The following is an 18,467-nucleotide window of genomic DNA, read 5'->3' as shown; positions in this document are numbered from 1 at the left end:
ACGGCGTCGCTGACCTTGGACACATCGGTCGGTCTCGTCCCGCCCAGTGAACGCGCTAAAAACTCGAAAAGGTCCATGAACTTTCGATGTTATCGAGGTACATACGACTGTCTATATCGCTCACCACGGCCAATCAATTGCAGGCGAGGGGAACAAATTCTAGTTGAGACCATATTTTTATGAAAGACACATGCTGTGTCTTTATTCAGTGCGTCTGAGCGTTTATCGCACGGTCGGCTAATTTCAGGCCACAATGTTGTGGAGTGTTAAGGAAAATCATCATACGTGTGTTAATATTTTTAAAGGAAAATCACAGGTGCAGGGGGTTTTGTACTCAACCAGCTAAATGAAGCATAATTAATTTGTGATGATAACATATATTTATCTACCACCAGCCTTCATTAGCACATCCAGCTCACGCTGTCATGACAACCATAATTAATCTCTCTGATCTCACACTTCATTGGAGAAAAGTTTCCCAGCTTTCTCTGCGATTGCATCATCTTCTTCCATCTTGTTCTGGGGTTGCAAAGATAATATTTTTCTCTTGCAAAATGGCTGATTTTTTTTTTTTTTTTTTTTTTGCTGTTGTTGTTTGTTTTTCTCGCATGAGGCCATTTTCTAAAAGTCGTTCTTTTTTTTCTGAGCCACAGCACGGCACTGAGGGCTCCCCCTCGACACACACGAGACTAATGTCTCTCAACCACTCCTCTGTTCTTCTGAAGGGGGTCTATCACTTTCAAACCGCTCCCAGCAAATGGAAAAATGGGGGCGATCCCAGAATCCTTTGCAGCCCGATGGCTCGAACCCTGTGAAACTTCACATGGGCTTCTTGAAGCCGCAACATCAACCGTGAGTCTGAAGAATGTTTTTCTCCTGAAGAAGGACGGAGTCGCCCTGGGAATTGGCTCTGTTCTGGGTATAATAAAAAAGAAGTGGTAAAGGAGGGCTGCTTTTTTTTTTCTTGCTGCTTAGTTGAAAAAACATCGGAGCTCCCCGCTCGCGATTCTCAGACGATTCCAGGGACGAGTTTCCCTACGGGGCCCGGCGCGAATCCGAATAAAAATTCTTGGGGAAAATTATTTTTGCCTCGTCTGCTTACAGTAAAACGCACGCAAGAGAGCGAGGTCCAAGTGGGCAGGTTCTCCCGTCGCCCTCAGACGTGTCGTCTTCGAGATGCGGACGGATCATTGCTTCACAAAGCAGGATAGCTGAGTTAGCTGGATAACTGCGCTGAGTAAAACCCGGAACAGCTCTTTTTACTTCAGTCCATGTTCCAGATTTTCCAGTTCCGGGTTTTACTCAGTGCAGTTAATCCAGAAAACACAGGAATCTGCTCCGTGAAACAGAGTCTTGCAGTCTTGCAGACCTAAAAAAAAAAATAAAAAATAAAAAAAAAAAAAATTTTTAAATGACGGGGGAAAAAACTAAAAAATAAAAGTGTAAAAAAGTAAAAACCTTTTGGGAAGTCAGACCAGGCGATACCCACCTGGACTATAAAATATTTATGGAGGTCTTCCGATGGCCATCTCTCTCTCTCTCTCTCTCTCGAGGAGCATTCCTGAGGCGAGGGAGGTGCGGGGGGGGGGCGGGGGGGGGTGCAGGGTGTGGAGTTAAAGGTTGTTAGCTCTCCTCTGCGTCATCCCAGCTCCCGGATGGAACAGGGGAGGGTGGGACATTGAGAGAGAGAGGCCTCGAAATTTGTAAAGAAACAGTTGGGAGAGACGAGAAGCAGATTCGTGGAGCAGAATGCTAAGGCTGAAGCTAAACACACACACACAGAAAGCCTAAGGTTATTTCCCCCCCCCCTTCCTGAAAAAAGGGCCTTCCACACTTACTTTCCCATCAGCCACTGCTTTGCAGATTGAGTCTCTCAGGTCCTCATATGATCAGCCAATCACAGCTTGCTGTCCAGGTCAGACTAACCACCCATAGGCCTCATTATCCTAAATCATAATTCATTTGTGAGCTGCAGTTATTAAACAACGCCCTCGGCGTCTTTCTGTCCTCGTTAGCAAAAGGTTTTATTTATTAATTTATTTTTTTGCTTTCCTCTTAATAAACTTTTAAATTACTGTCCGTATAAACCCGTGGTGATGTTGCTGTTGTTGTGGTCGCTGTTATTATTATGAACGCGTCTCAGATATCGTTTTCTCGGCAGATGATTAGATTAATTTCGCGCTGGAGGACTGAACTCTGGGAGGTAATTGAGCCAGGCGTTAGCGCTGGCCAGGCTGCGGGAAGCTCATCTTATCAGCATCGTTCAAGGTTACTGTGAGTTGCTTGGAAACCATTTGGGAGATTCTGTACTGCCTACCTGTACTCTTCCCAAGGCTTCCCTTGCATACAGGTCACCTAATCGATATCAGAGAGCTTGTGATTAGGTGCTGAGGTGATTTATTTATTATTTATCATCCACCGCTACTCTACTGCCAAGACCTTTGTTTGTGTATCATTTAACGGTTTTAATCAAGTGGTTTTTGAAACGATGGCAAGCTATGTGTATCTCTATGTGTAAATGGCTTGTAGTCGCAATATTGTGGTGAGTGTACATGTGTGTGCGCGCTCTTATGTTTGTGCGTTTGCATGTTTAATTTAGGAATGCCTGTATAGCTATAGGTGCGCTCTGATATGAGTTTGTACACATTTGGAGGGGTCTCCGAGCCAGACACTCAGTGTTTTTAGAAATGTGTTTTACATACCAACAAGTTTTTCAGTTCTCGGTTATCATGAGAAGAACCTGATTGGGAATGAGAGAATTTTGGCAAGAATGGGTGTGAAGTTTGTAAGATTCTCACCCATTGTTCTCAAACTTTACTTTAAATAACAGCTTCCTAGGTCCACAAGCACATTTACATTTGATCATTTGGCAGACTCACTGTCAGAACAACTTTTTTTAAAAAGAACATACTGTACGTAAGTGAGGTTTTCCAGGTAATAACAGAGAAGTGTATTTTTTGTTGTGTGATTTTGAGATCATAAAGTCGTTATTTAAAGTAAAGTTTGAGAACAATGGATGTGAACTGCACAGTCGAGTTAACTGTCATTCTGCAGAATAGAGACCAAGGTTAGTAATAGGTCTCAAACCCAGATAAGTTAAAGTATTCTATTTATTTATTTATTTATTTGACATTATAGAAGTGTCTTGGATGACAAAAACACATTGCATTTTTTTTTTTTAAATCATTTATTTTTATTGAATGTCCCTTGTAGCAGAATATTATATGGTACTTGAGATTAAGACCAGCGACTCTTGTCCCTGAGAGGTTATTTGAATTGGCCGTTGCAGATTCCTGTTTTAGAGAACAGTCAGGTACTTAATGATGTCTGTCACAACGTTACTGAGCTATACAGCCATAGGAGCACAGCGATTGTGATAAAAAATCGAATTGGCCTAAATGCAAGAGAGATAATGTCAACAATCAGAGATCACTCAAGCTCTGACACTCAAACATGTGCCTTTCGGCCAAACCTACACCCCAAAGAGACAATCTCTCATTTTACAGAGACAAACCCGCACCCCAAAAGAGACAATCTCTCATTTTACAGAGACAAACCCGCACCCCAAAGAGACAATCTCTCATCTTACAGAGACAAACCCGCACCACAGAGAGACAATCTCTCATCTTACAGAGACTTTTGTCTTTTGTCCTAAAGAGACCACTCACAGTAAAATGTCCAAAATATGTTACGTGAACTCTGACAGAATACAATTGGTCCCAAATGGACTCATGCAGCACCTACTCTGTTAGAGTTAAATTAACACAGGATATTTTACTGTGATTCCTTTTTGGGAGTACTTGAACATAATATTTCTCTGTCAGGAACAGTTTTTTTTTGTTTTACAAGGAAAGATTTTTGCAGAATTGTGAACTTGTTTGCTCCCTCCGATTGCGGATTAAAACAGGTTTCTTTACTTCCTGCACACACACACACACACACACACACACCATAGTATCACGATTGCTAGTCAAGAAGGGCTAAGAAAATAGGAGAGGAATTTAATCGGCCTAATTAACCCCCATTAGACATTCACCCACTCAGAGACAAAAACAAGGGAAGGGAAAAAAGAACGACAGAGCGGGAGAGCGAGGGAATTAAAAAAAAAAAAAAAACGAAGAGCTGAAAGACCTGGCTGCACATTTCCTAAATGTCACATCCCCTCCCGCACACCCCCTCCCTCCTCTCCGCCCCCCCCCCCCCCCCCCAGCCCAGCCCCAGCCCCTGCTGGTAGCAGCTGCTCCAGGAGAACTCCCTAATAATGATAATTAATCTTCCGTTCCGTCCTCTCCGTTCCGCTTCTCAGGGGAGGAAGCCTCCCTCCGGCCTCCTCTCCTGTGCCCTGTGTGTGAGTGTGTGGCAGCACAGAGGTGCCCCAGGTCCTGTCGGCAGAGCCCAACACAGTGCTGCACAGCACAGCACAGCCAATCTCAGCCAATCACAGCCCAGCACGGCACAGCCAATCCACAGCCCAGCACAGCAGCTAACCACAGCCCAGCCCAGAACTGCACAAACAATCAAATCCTGGCACAGCACAGTACAGCCAACCACAGCTCAGCACAGCCAATCTCAGCCAATCACAGCCCAGCCCAGCCCAGCCCAGCACAGACAACCACAGTGATGCCAAGCCCAGCATAGCCCTCCTGTGTCAGTTTCCTCTCAGCCGGGCTATCTGAGCTGTAGCACAGCACCACAGCACAGCGCCCCCGGTGGTGAGAAAAGAAAAGAACATCAGCACATGCGTGTAAACACCAGGTTTAATCTCAGGGGTTATTAAGCGTCTTCTTCAGTGGAAAAAGACCCAGAATGTTTATTCTTCTTTGGGTTTTTTAAATGAAACACAAAAGCATTAGCAGATTGAAGTGTGCTAATAAATAAATACTAAAACTGCTATGACTACATATTTAATTATATATATATATATATATATATAGTATATGTATATATATATATATATATAATTAAATAACAACAGTCTGTGTAGATTCTGTCTGACAGTGAATGAGGAACAATTTTAGAAGCACTTTTAGTCTTGTAAAATGTCAAATTGACATTCTCTGTGGAATATTATCCTTTTGAAGAGGAAACCCCTATCATTTTCAGCACTAAATTGAAGAGCCCTTCACAAAATTAATATAGAAAAAAAAAAACATAATTTGTCACTTAACCACTACGAGATTTATTTTCCTTTTTTATTTTATTAACTTTTTTGGTAAATTTTCTTCTGAGGTCTTAAGTGTGGAATATCCAGTCAAACCAGCGTGCGTGTGCTTCCTCAGCCTACACTGTTAGAGGCCTCACAGTCTGCAGTCAATCAGCTGTGCTGCACAGTCATTGGACAGCACACAGGTAGCAGGTACTCAGTTGGCCAGAGGGGGCACTGTTGAGACCGCCCACTGGTTACCTCCCCTATGCGGGGATTTTCCACCATAGACCGTATCTGGACTTGTCAGGATTCACAGAGTGCGATCTGTTGAAAGTCAGCCCTCCATCCAAGCTTGTGTCGGATGGGACAGGCCGCCCATCCTTCCCCCTTCACCCTCACTGGCAGAACCGTGCGGGGGACCAGTTGTCCGCTCGCTAAGAAGGCTCTGAAAATCAGGGGACCCTGCAGGACCCCAAGACCAGGGCGAGTCAAGCACGACCATTAAGCGCAAAATGGAACACGACTTAAGGACCGATTCTGGCAGCCTCTCGTATCCCACCGTACGGTATACAGCTTGGCTTTGCTGTTCAAGGAACCCCAGAGCCTCTATTCAGAGTAGAGTTTCAAAATGGAGCACTCTGGGTCTCTAATAAAAACAATGACAGTAACTCCAGCGCTATGTTTGACAAGGTAAATTTTACACCACGGACGGTTCTGATGTCACGGCTGATCACATTTACAGAACTTTAAGAGCGCTTCGAAAGAATAAATCAGAGCTGCAGTCAGAAAATGAATCAAGTCAATTAATTCAGTGAATTATTTTGAAAGTCCTCAACGAACTGCCCGGGCATTTAGCAGTTCACGTTTCCTGTACCGACTGAATAAGAATGCAACTGACCCCATGTTTTTAATTCACTTAACCTGCTCCGGATCAGACGCTGTAATCCAGAGCCGCGTACAGCGCAGCGCGATGCAAACGCTGAGTGCAGAGATCAGGAATCGCAGAGCAGTAATTCCCCCGGGGGGGGGGTATAGACTCAGGAGAGACAGCTAGGGTCAGAAGGGCAGATTCAGTTGACAACCACTCAATTAACCCCCATGAATGTTAAACTATGCAATACAAACAGGAACAAAACTCTGGTGTCGTACCTTTGTGCGGGAAAAAGAGATTACACGTGGGCAGGTTTCAATTGTTTCTGTTCCAAAGCATCCAAACACCTCAGGAATGTGTGAATGTCTAGTTCTCCTGAGTATTACACGAGAGTTGTGTCCGGCAATAATTTCACTGTTAAATAATAAAAAAAGAGAGAGAGACCTTGATGCCACTCATCTCCAGATGGTGTTTTACACTCACGAGTCTCAGGGATTCATGGGGTTTGAGTTTGGGGGCTCATTCTGGGAAATATAATCAGGAGAGCAGTTCACCTGCATGTAGTTAAACTTGTAGCTTAATTACATTTAGCAACAGTTTGCTAGTAGTTCACCTACATTCAAAGTTGTGTAGCGGTTGTAGTGGTTTACCGTTTTTTTTTTTTTTCTCATTTTGAGGTGGTTAGCTTTATTCTGAATAAACTATCACAAAATGATCGTCCCCTGAATTTTAATGTCCTATATGTTCTTCTCGTAACTTCAACGTTTGAGTCCTAACTCGATAACTGACGTAAATGTTGTGATTACCCAAATCATTTGCCTCGCTATCGGCATTAGCACAGCATATGAAACTGAGATAATTTACTTAGATAATTATATTTGGTCGAAAGACATCTTTATCCACGCATTAATTGCAGTTAATTGCTGGAGACTTCTGATATCATTAGTAATCAGAACACCTCCCGCTTGGGCCCGACGTGCACACTCTACTGAAGACGCGCTGACGAGGGAACTGATCTGAAATCCGAAACATGTGCGAGTCGTTGTTCCTCAGTCAACAGAATAATGAACAAAACCTGCTGAGCAAAAGTAAACGAAATCACTTATAATTTCCTAGTTGTTTCCGTCTCTTAAATGACAATGTTGTCTTTTAAAAATGACACCAGTCTGAGGTCAGTGCGCCGCTAGTGTGATGCACGGCCAGCGACTTACATTAATAATGGGGTGAAATCAAAATTAAATATTTATTGTTTGGAGATACGGACAACAACATCCATATACAGCATGTTTATTACTTGTTTTCAATGCGACGAAATATATATTTTTTTTATGTGAATACGTTGTGTACAAGTACAGTACGAGCCGGTTGCAGATGTGTGGTGAAAGATGTGGATGAAGTGGCCTATAAAGAGTTGTGAACTTTGGATTTTTTTCTGCGTGAACAGCCTTTAGTCTTATGTAAGACCTACTCAGCTGCAAGTTTACCAAATACACGACTTTAGTATCCTCTAGGTGGCGTTTAAAGCACACTGCTATTGGGTTTATAAGGGGACTATACTCAACTATGTCTCATCGAGTTTGAGAGCACAATGCAATCGACTAATGCTGGCTTTAAGTCATACGAAAATCATTCCAGTCTTACCTCAGTCGGTGCGCGCCCCCGTCACGACACACGATTTTTGTGAGATGTTATTCAGACGGCTTTTTCTCGTCTTGACAATTCAAACATGTTCAATATTATCATAAGCCTTAGCTCAAAGGGTTTGTGACGGTCAACAACGAAATTTATAATCCTACAGCCAATGGGCGCGCTGTATTTGTCTGACATCAGCACATCCGAGGAGGGCTAAAATATAGAACCTCCAAAAGAATCCTGTTGCAGTCTTATAACGTGCGAATCTGCATGATTCCCAGTCTTAGCCGAATCTGAAAACTAAAAACTCATGCCTGTTGTTAAATGTGAGAGTGTGTCAAACTTTAGTCGTCTAGCATCTAGCGTCAGGGCAGCTTTAGGCAATTCGGTTGTGATCTTGACCTACATTCGGGAAATACGGGAAGTGTTCAGAAAATCCCACGCTAGTCTCCGGCTTGAAGGCGCACTGCGATCAACCCACGGCGTCTGCCTGCCGTGCTGCGACAGAAAGACTCTCCTTAAAAACCCTACAGCGGCCATGGCAGCAATCACCGGGATCATGCTGCGGATGAGCGTGTTGTACAACAGTTCCACAATAAAATAAAAAAATACGCCTGTCCATTCCTGTGCTACATTAATAAATTATCAAGAGGTCCTGACCAGGAGGCAGCGCTTGAAAGGAAGTGACTGACAGGTGTGTTAAATGGGGCTGTGTAGTGTGACGGCTAGCCAATGACAGATCGTTATCTTTAATGGTGGGGAGTTGTCATTATCGGGCCGGGCGCAATCTCGAGTCGGCGAGTAAGGTTTGTAAGACTGAGAGTATTATTTCAGCCGACAGGTCGGTGGGTCTAAGAGAGGGTCAGGGTGGGGGTGGGGGTGGGGGGGGGGGGTGGGGGGTGGGGGGTGGGGGGTGGGGGGGAGAGAGAGAGAGAGAGAAAGGTAAGCAAGCTTGAAGTGCGCAAAGAAATCTGCCACAGTAAAGGGAATAAACATCTATTTTTTAAAAATAATAATACATTTACAAAGGCGCCATGTGGTGATATTTCACAGTGGGTGGTGATATTTGATATTTCAAAACAGGACACATTACATGTGATGCATTATCTCCCATTGCATGATGGGAAAGGAAGCAGGAAGTGCGACACAGAATGGAGCCCTTTTTGCAAAACACCTGCACTAGAAATATGCTGTAGCACAGGCAGGCAGGTTAGAGTCACAGGACTCTCGAGAATGTATTAGCACATTATCTATTACATTTACAATGTTTGTAAAATTACAGGGATCCATACTGGGAGTTCAAACCTAGCTCTGGAGACCCACTGTGTGTGTTGGTTGCTGTCACTGTCTTTTGCTCAGTCCAGGTTTGAGATGACAGGCATATAAGTTGATTGATTTTTTTATCTCAATGTAGGTGTGACAAGCTGTCTTTTCCTCCTGTGTCTTTGGGTTATGATTGACTTAGTGCCATGACCAGGCGTCCATACTTAAAGCAATTAGGACCCCATTGAGGTCAACTGTCAATCGATATGATCTTTTTTTTTTTTTTTTTTAAAGTAGCTTGATGAAACTTTTTAGTTTGAAACTATTCCACTGCTATGGTGCTTCCTCTGGTCAGCTGGTTGTGTACAACTTCAAAGCCATATAGAACTCACATTTTAAAAGCAGATCATCCACAGACTTCTACAGTACATGGGAGGAAGCCAATACTGTAGTTCTTAGCAATTCCCTTTAATCTGAAAGAGCCCAAAACAGGATGTCAAGGGGAGTGTGAACACCGTTATTAAGGTAGGGCGAAAAACATCCATATTTAATATTGACAAAATGACAGTTTAAAAAAGGGGGAGAACGTGTATAAACATTCATTCCTTTTGCGGAAGGAGGTGTGCAGTCGCCTTCGTCCTGTCATCGTCGGGATTTATGACGGTGCCGTCAGACGGGCTCAGGCCTCCACGCCGATAGATTTCAGAAAGGCTGGTTTATGGCTTCCTTTGATGCTTCAAACAGCCGAACGTAAACGCCTCATCTTTGAAAATGTGCTGAGTTTTATGCGCAATGACAGAAATCAAGTTGCTCACTTAGAGAAATGGAAAATTCTGGCTTTCATTTTATGCCACTTAAATTTAAATGCATTCCGAGCCTGGGAGAGACTTTAAATTACAGCGTAGGGGACCTTTCATGACATCTCTCTTTGAGCCGCGGTGTATAACTGGGTATAAAAATAAGGTTGTGAATACTTTCTTCATGTGCTAACATTAGAATATATGAATGGGTGAAGGCTTATTACCCTAAATGAGGGCTTATTATATATAAACCTTGCAGCGCATGATTTTCTTTTATTATATATATATATACTACACCTGCCTATACATATATACATGGGTGACAAATTAAAGGAAGAACCATAATAAATGAGAGGAGAAACAGAACGAATACAGATGCTTCCATAAAAGTGTAAAGCAAGATACAATGAAGCAATTAACATCCCATCATGCTCTGCGGTATGTATAAAAATGCTGAGCAGGCCCAGTTGACCTTGATTTTGGATCAAGGTGGCAAGAGGAAAAGATCTAAGTGACTTTGAAAGAGGGTTTATTATTGGGGCACGGATGGCAGGAGCTTCAGTCACAAAGCCTGCTCAACTGGCTGGTCTTGCAATAGAAACAGTGACTAAAGTGACATCTGCATTTAGATCCAGGGGAAGGACATCAGTAAACAGGGTCAGAAATTGTGGTTGAAAGCGTACATTCGATTTACATGCACCCTCTTCCTGGCAAATTTGCAACCTGTTCCAGTCTTCTGAAACTTTTTTGATTATTGCCCTGACTGAGCTTGGTGGTATTTCTAAACAGTTTATGTATGTTTTATATTCATTGCCTGTTCTCTTTCTAAATGTTAATGTTAATGGCTGATTTTATTCAGCGCCAGGAGGCCTTATTGTATCATAGTACTCTGAATCTACTCAACATTTTATCCTGAAAAGAAAGTCTTTATTTTTTCACTATCTGGAGATACTACCTTCACAATAAGCAAAAAGGAGTCCGCTGAACTGTATTTGCGAAGAAAAAAATATCCTTCGATTGTGAGTCAAAGTAAAAAAAAAAAGCAAACATCTGTTTAAATTGAGGTCAGTCTGCATTAGTTGTTTACAATGAAATTTTTAAAATATATTTTTTATTTTTATTTTATTTAACGCAGTCCTCTGTCCGGGATATTTAGGGTAATGAAAGGCCATAGACAGGCGAGGCTCCTGTCCGCTAAGCGCTGGGCGATCGCTGCCACGCCCGGCCGCAGTGACTGAAATCCGATGTGAGGCCTGGTTTACACGCCGGCTCCTTAACTCTCCCTCATCAGGGTTTTCCCTTCAGAAATCGATAGCCGCATTAGCATAGCGATCTGGAGCCGTTCTCCCCCCCCCCGCACCCCCGCACTCCCCTCTGAGCGACCTGACGGGGGAAACCATCCGAATCCGAGCAGCTGTTATAATCAGTCACCCCCCCGCCCCCGCGACCCCTAAAGCCCCCCCCCCCCCCCCCACCCAGACAGCCTGCCATTCTTTTCAATGTCCCTTTCAATTTTCCAAATATCGACAGAACTGTGAGTCGTTTAAATCCCCAATAAGTCAGCTGGCCAGCAAGTGCATACATGTGTGTGGGGGGGGGGGGGGGGGGTGTCTAATCATCTGTGACAGAGGAAACCTGTGCCCCGTAACCATGACGCCGATGGCTTGGAGACGTACCTGCCCTACAGGCATCAGGACTGGCCTAATGTCCCACGTTGCCGTTATACGCTGACTGCTGCTGCGGAGGCATGCGTCATAGCACCCTCTATGGGATGTGACGTCACATTACATTCATCAGACACTTGAGGTCAAAGGTCAGAAAGCTGAGGACATACAGAGAGAGAAGGAGAAAGACAAGAGACGGCGAGAGGAGAAGGAGGGGAAGCTATAAAGAGGAGGAAGATGAGAAAAAGAGAGGAGGAGGCGGAGAGAAGGAATAAGAGGGAGAGAGAGAGAGAGCAGGAAGAGGGAAGGAGGAAGAAGAAGAGGAGAGAGAGCAGGAAGAGAGAAGAGGAAGAGGCGGAGAGTGGAAGAGAGAGAGATGGAGCTGGAGGAGAGAGAGAGGTGGAGGTGAGAGAGGAGCAGAGATGGAGGGAGAGAGAGAGAGGTGGAGGTGAGAGAGGAGCAGAGATGGAGGGAGAGAGAGAGAGGGAAAAACAGCGTGAGGCACCGCTCAGAGTGACTCGCGCCTCCTCTCCTCTCCTCCTGGATGCAGCACGGCTCCCCGCGGAGGCCAGCGCCCGGTGGAGCGTGCCCAGAGCAGGACCCAGCCGTCTCCCCCCGTCCCTCTGTGAGTCAGTAACCTTTCTGCTAATACAGAGCCATAATGAGGTTTTATCGGAGAACCATAAAGTGCGTGCGAAAATAAGTGCACACTCTTGCTTAATTAAAAGTTGGCATCCCCGCCCTGAAGATATTTGCGCAGCAGAGCCTATATCATATACATCAGATGGGAATCGGGCGCTCTTTTTCTCTCTCTCTTTCTCTCTCTCTTTCCCTCTCTCCCCCCACTGCACTTGACCCTCTCTTAAACCCATTCCCTTATCTGATGATATAATACTCTTCTTCTTGCTTTACTTACTACTTTTTCTTCTTCTTCTTTTTCTTCTTCTTCTTCTTACCTTACTCCCAGACCCAATTGTGTTCATTTGTTTGTTCACATCAGTCGAAGACCCAACATTGGAAATGAGTAGCCAGGGACCTCTGCCTTGCATGAAATCGCAATCTCAGCCATACTCACTGCTATGATCTCTACCAAAATCTTAACCGCATTTTCATCCATAACCTCAGCCACAATCTCAACCACAGTCTCAACTATAATCTCAACTATAAACTCTAACAAAATCTCAACCATAATCTTGGCCATAATCTTGGGAATCATCTCAGCCACAATCTCAACCACAATCTCAGCCATAATCTCAACTAAAATCTCAGCCATCATTTTAGCCTGCAAACAGATTTCCAGGGGCTGATTATGAAAGAGAGGAGACCATTGGCCACACACCGTGTGATGAGGAAATATTTTCATTTACCTGCCACCTGCAGTCCACCAGCCCAACCTCAGGACCCCAAAAGGTGCAGAAATCTGAGAAAACACTTCTGATGATTGTTAGCAACAAACAAAAACCTATTTAATTCCTGGGTTATGCCAGCAGCGTTTATACTACAGAAATAACCCGGCCGGCTGTGCGGTGGAAGTGATTAATGACGACAGCCATTGGCCGAGACAGAGCAGAAAGCCATTACTTTATTTCTTCGGCGAAGTATGAACGTGACTGTCTCCTGCGCGCAGAATCATAACCCGTCAATAATTACACTGCCCTGCATTCACTTAGCGGCCGGTCTTATTCAGTTGGGCCTTAACTGCGTGAGGGAACTTTAGTGCAACCATCTGAATCATATGGCTAACGACATTAGCGGAACAGCAGGTGTAGCGGCAACATCATTAAAGTACAAAGTGTAACAATTAATCCCAGCTCTTTCATCCCGCATGCAAACAAAGACCAGCACCTCAAGAGCCAGTGCTTGCCTTAGCAGATTTTTTTTTGTCGGTCGGCCGCAAGCATTTCTCAATACTCAGTACTCGCTTTAAAAAAAAAAATAAACTCTTCAATGCGGTTCTGTCTGTTCAGATCTTCAGGTCTTCCTCTTCTCATGGCAGTATATTCTCCAAGTCACTCTTCTTCCTCAGTCCATCACTTCTCTATATTTTTCTGGGTTCAGCTTTACGTTAAAAAAAATCAATTCGAAGATGTACGCTTTCATAGATGGAAACGAAATTCAAACCAATGAAAAAATCATTCAGTTTGGTGCACATAGACTGCTGTTGCGCTAACTGTGTGAAGACTTTTGAATCATTTAAACTGAGAAATGCTTGTAACCAATAGTAAACACAAAAAAACTGCAGTTACCAGCAGCCATACCACCATGATGCAAGAGGTGGTATTGCACCAGTAGGGGGGCAATATTATAAAATGGCACAGCACAGTAATAGGACATTTTGATGAAGAAGCTGGCATACTTTGAATGACACATTACACCAAGACCCAGACTTAATGGGATTTTTAAAGATGTCATGGCACCTTAAAGATCAGCCTGTATATTCAATAATCAAATAATAATTAAATTAACGCTGTCAGGCACTAGGCCACATTTCAATGGAATCCAATCATTGCTGCTGTTGTCACGGTTATAAGACAGGCTTCATCCACACTGTTCTCATTTTGAACATGATACCAAAATTAGCACAACATGACAAATTACAAACCGAGGTCCCCAATCTATGAATAAACCCCTTTCCTTGGGGAAATCATATTTATTTTAGGCAACGATGTGGAGATGAACAGTCTTTTTCTGTCTCTTTCTTCATCACAGTTCCAACAAAAACAGGACTGATGGGCATTCCACCACAGCTCCATCTGATCTTCTTCTTCTTCTTCTTCTTCTTCTACTTCTTCTTCTTTTTCCTCCCCTTCCTCCCCCTCTTCTTCCTCTTCCTTCTTATTTCTCCTTCTCCTGAAAACGAATTCCTGGTTGGGAAATAGAAACGCTGGACAGTTAAAACAATGATAAAAAAATAAAAAAATAAAATCCTCTCTGCTGAGCGGGCCATCTTATCGGAAAACGTAATGGAATCCTGTATCTAATCCGAGAGAACCCCATTGTCAACAGTGATTTAAAACACAGAGGCTCCTTCCAGCAGTGGAAGGATGAAATGAAATAAAACCACCACCTGATCTGTGCTACTGTATAGAGCTGGCAGCCTTATGGAAAAAAAAATAAGGAATTACTTTGCTTGTTGGTCACGAACGAAAAATAAATATAGAAACGCTGGAGTGATTTCATGCTCTCACCTACATACAGTGTCAATTGTAGATTATTGTATTTTTCCAGCTTCTCTCTCTCTCTCTCTCTCTCTCTCTCTCTCTTTCTTTCTCTTTCTCTCTTCCTCTGTCTCTCTTTCTTGCTCTCTCTATATACAATATATTATTGAAAATCCGAATAGGTGAACTGTGTTTAGATTGTACAGAGGATTGTTGTATACTGTATGTAGTCCTCACCAGTGGTGTGCTCAGACAAATTTTTAAAAAAAGGGGAGGAGGGGGTTTCAAACAGCACACAGAAATGCACAGACCATCTTTAGGAGCAACAGATGATTCCACTGGGGCTCGAACCCAGGACCTTCTGCGTGTAAAGCAGACGTGATAACCACTACACTATGGAACCTCCTGCCTACAGGCGCTGAAAAGAAGAAGTCTGTAGACACAATGGGACGGAGCACCATAAATTTACCCATTCGTTTTGGCAGTAAGTGAGACAGAGCCTTGCGCTAGTATCCCGGGCTCTCTCTGACAATGTAGGCCCATATTACTCAATCAACATCCATCCTTAATTTTGGCCTGGATTCAATCAACATCCATCCTTAACTTTGGCCTGGATTCAATCAACATCCATCCTTAACTTTGGCCTGGATTCAATCAACATCCATCCTTAACTTTGGCCTGGATTCAATCAACATCCATCCTTAACTTTGGCCTGGATTCAATCAACATCCATCCTTAACTTTGGCCTGGATTCAATCAACATCCATCCTTAACTTTGGCCTGGATTCAATCAACATCCATCCTTAATTTTGGCCTGGATTCAATCAACATCCATCCTTAACTTTGGCCTGGATTCAATCAACATCCATCCTTAACTTTGGCCTGGATTCAATCAACATCCATCCTTAACTTTGGCCTGGATTCAATCTCCATCCATCCTTAATTTTGGCCTGGATTCAGTCAACATCCATTCTTAATTTTGGCCTGGATTTTACAAACTTTTGTTTTGGATTTGTTCAACATTTGACTTAACAAATGAATGAAAGTGTGTGCTTTTATCTTCACCGTTAATTTGCTAGTTAATTTTGATTGATTCACTCGAGTGCTGAAATTGCCAAACCGTTAATGCAAAGAAAAAAGTAACACAATGCACATGTGCATTCAACTCTAAAGTTTAAACACAAAGGTTGTGTGGCTCCAGGTTGATTTAATTTCGGTGGTGTTTGTGCTGCTGTCATCACCACGAGGTTTTCCATTTTTATCCCGTCCATAATTTTGTTCTTTTCCGGTAGATGGGCAGGACCAGAATTTTCCTGGCCAAGAAAAGAAGATACTCATTAAACCGTGAGATAGAGGGAACAGATGGTCAGACGTGGAATGAAAGACGCGCGTCTCGATTGGCCCGAAGTGAACGAGCCAGCTGTGTGTGTGCGCCTCTGGGATTTCATCGAGACACCTCCTCCCATGTGACCCGCGTCTCCTCCCATGTGACCCGCGGGTCCTTCCTGAAGCGCGGGCCATCCCTTCGGTTGCCATGACGCTCCTGAACGTCCACAGCGGCGTGGAGAAGAGCTCAGACCACTGAACCGGGGAAGAAAGTTCCAATCCCAATTCCAGTTCCAATTCACGCGTCACTGAGAAAAATCCATGTTATTTGGGGGAGTGGGAGTGGGGGTGGGGGTGGGGGGTGGGGGGTGGGGGGGGGGGGAATCGAAATACATACAAAAGTTAAGTTCAAAGAACAAATGCTAAAATTCATACGTGTACATTTTTTTGCCTCAGAATAAATGTTTGAGAATGTGAATTTTGGCATGTAGTAAAAACACCCCCCCACTGCATCTTGGTATCTCTTGCCTCCCCTCCCTTACCCCCTTATTAATTGTACAGTAATTTACATGCCTGCGGCTCAGGTCCCCAGTCCACAGTGACTTCTTACAGCCAACCCCCCCCCCCCACCCCCCAATCCCCTAACAACCCCCCCCCCCAACACCCCCTCCCCCCAGCCCCTACCCAGTTCAACATTCATATTTAGAGCCACCAAAATCCTAGAGCTGGCTCTGTTCCTCCTTTTTATGCTGATTCCATTATCACAGTTTTACGTTTCTGTGCTTGGGGCTAGCTGTGCATGTGATCTGTATGTATTCTGAATGTGCACTGTGGTTCTTGGTTAGCATAGTTAGCTTACCCAAGTGCTTTATTTATGTTGCGTCTTTTCTTCCTGGTCTGAGAATTTTGTTAGCCACATTTGGCACCATTACTTATACTATTGAAGTGAATGCGCTCACATTTCTCCTGCATTATAAGCCACTGTGGATAAATGTACCTGCAAAATGAATGTAACTTAAAAAAAAAAAAAAATTATAACATGTTCTTTCTTTCTTGGTAATATAACACATTTTCTTTTATGCCGGGAGCACAGCAATGGCATTGCTGTACTCAGTTCAGCGATGCTCAGTCCAATACCGCGCTCTTAAGCTACATTCTTCTTCTGCTATATTCTGTGAACTTGACGATGGAGATCATCAAAGAAGACGAGAGGTCTGCCTCTATGTTTTCTCATTAGGTCACGGCTGTCTCGACGGCCGCACCCGTCGTACTGCCACAGAAGTCGTACAAAGGAAGCGCTCGCTTGACCTTCGCTCGAAGCAGACTGGGAAAGCGTTTAACAAAGCTAGGGTAAGTCACGCATTCACACGCTGCAGTGTTCAAGTTACACTTTTCCATAAAGATAAAGATCTTATAGAATTCATCGCTCGGAAACCTTCCGGTGCTTAGTTACGCGAGTGAGACGATTGCCCTTCAAATCCGCAGATCGCTCGTCGGGGGGGGGGGGGGGGTTGGGTGTGTGTGTGGGGGGGTGGAAAGAATAAAAGAGCCGCAGAGCTCCCACAGGGCTCGGGGAAGGTAATGAATTGGTGTGAAAATTAGAAGTTAAAGCTGCCTCTTTGGCTCCAAGGTCCTCAACCACCAGAGAAAGGAAGAAGTAAAAAAAAAAAAGATAAAAAAGGACCTTTCAGCGGAAAACCACCTGTGTTTGTCCGGGCGCCAGGTTCTCTGCCTGTTTCTGTTTTCGGACTTCAATGGGTGCCAACAGGGGTGATCACAAGGTATTCCAAATGTGCTCCATCAAATTTAGCCTGCATGCATGTGGCAGTGATAGATTACTGCTGTTAGGATTAATGGACCCACCTCCCCGCCGGCCTCTCGCTCTCTCTCTCTCTCTCTCTCACTCCCTCTCCTTTTCTCTCGCTGCCTCAGCCTCCCTCCCTCTCTCTCTCTCCCTTCCCCTCTCTCTTCCTCTCTCTTCCTCTCTCTCACTCTCTCTTCCTCTCTCTCTCTTTCTCAGCCAACAGCGCTTAGTTGTCGAGGGGCTGTTGCTAACAGAATTCAGCCACAGATTAGCAGTTCATTGATTCCATCACTTCAAAAAAAAAAAAAGAAAAAACCTTTGCTTTCAAGCAACCACATATTAAAGGTTTGCGGTAGCTCACTGGAAATTACAAAGCTCAGGCCATCCCAAGACTGTGGAGCAAGGGTGCCCAAAGGAACTAACTCCACCCCCCCCCCCCCACCAGCCAAAAAAAACCAAACCCTCCTCCCAATAAAAAGTGGAAATCTAATTAATTTTAAACGCTAAATGACAGCTAAAATGACCTCATTGGTTGATTGAAAAACTCCATTAAAATAAAAGGAATAAGTCCAGTTCTCTTTTGCACTTGATTTCTGGACTTTTGTAGGGCATGTCTGGAAAGCTAAAGAACAGTCGCTCTGTGAAAACACGCAAAATGCAAACTGGCTTTTACCGTGGAGAAGGAAAACAACAAGCTTGGTGATTACCCAGCTAACACAAAGTGTTCTCACGACGTTGCTGAGCGGGGTTGATGGTATTTTGCCTTTCCAGTTTTGCTTGATTGACATGTTCATGGACAGCAG

The 18,467-nt window shown here is 44.0% G+C and overlaps 1 non-coding gene across 1 annotated transcript; it reads right to left on the bottom strand.

Annotated features, from left to right (window-relative positions):
* Positions 1–14,864: 14,864 nt before the first annotated feature.
* trnav-uac lies at positions 14,865–14,937 on the bottom strand. The gene has a single exon. It is a non-coding gene; the product is annotated as a tRNA-Val (tRNA).
* Between the last annotated feature and the right edge of the window lie 3,530 nt (positions 14,938–18,467).

Source organism: Anguilla anguilla, chromosome 1 (genome assembly GCF_013347855.1).
Source record: "Anguilla anguilla isolate fAngAng1 chromosome 1, fAngAng1.pri, whole genome shotgun sequence".
Lineage (NCBI taxonomy): Eukaryota > Metazoa > Chordata > Actinopteri > Anguilliformes > Anguillidae > Anguilla > Anguilla anguilla.
The sequence above is the reverse complement of the archived record's forward strand: the minus strand, read 5'-3'. Positions and strand labels throughout refer to the sequence as shown.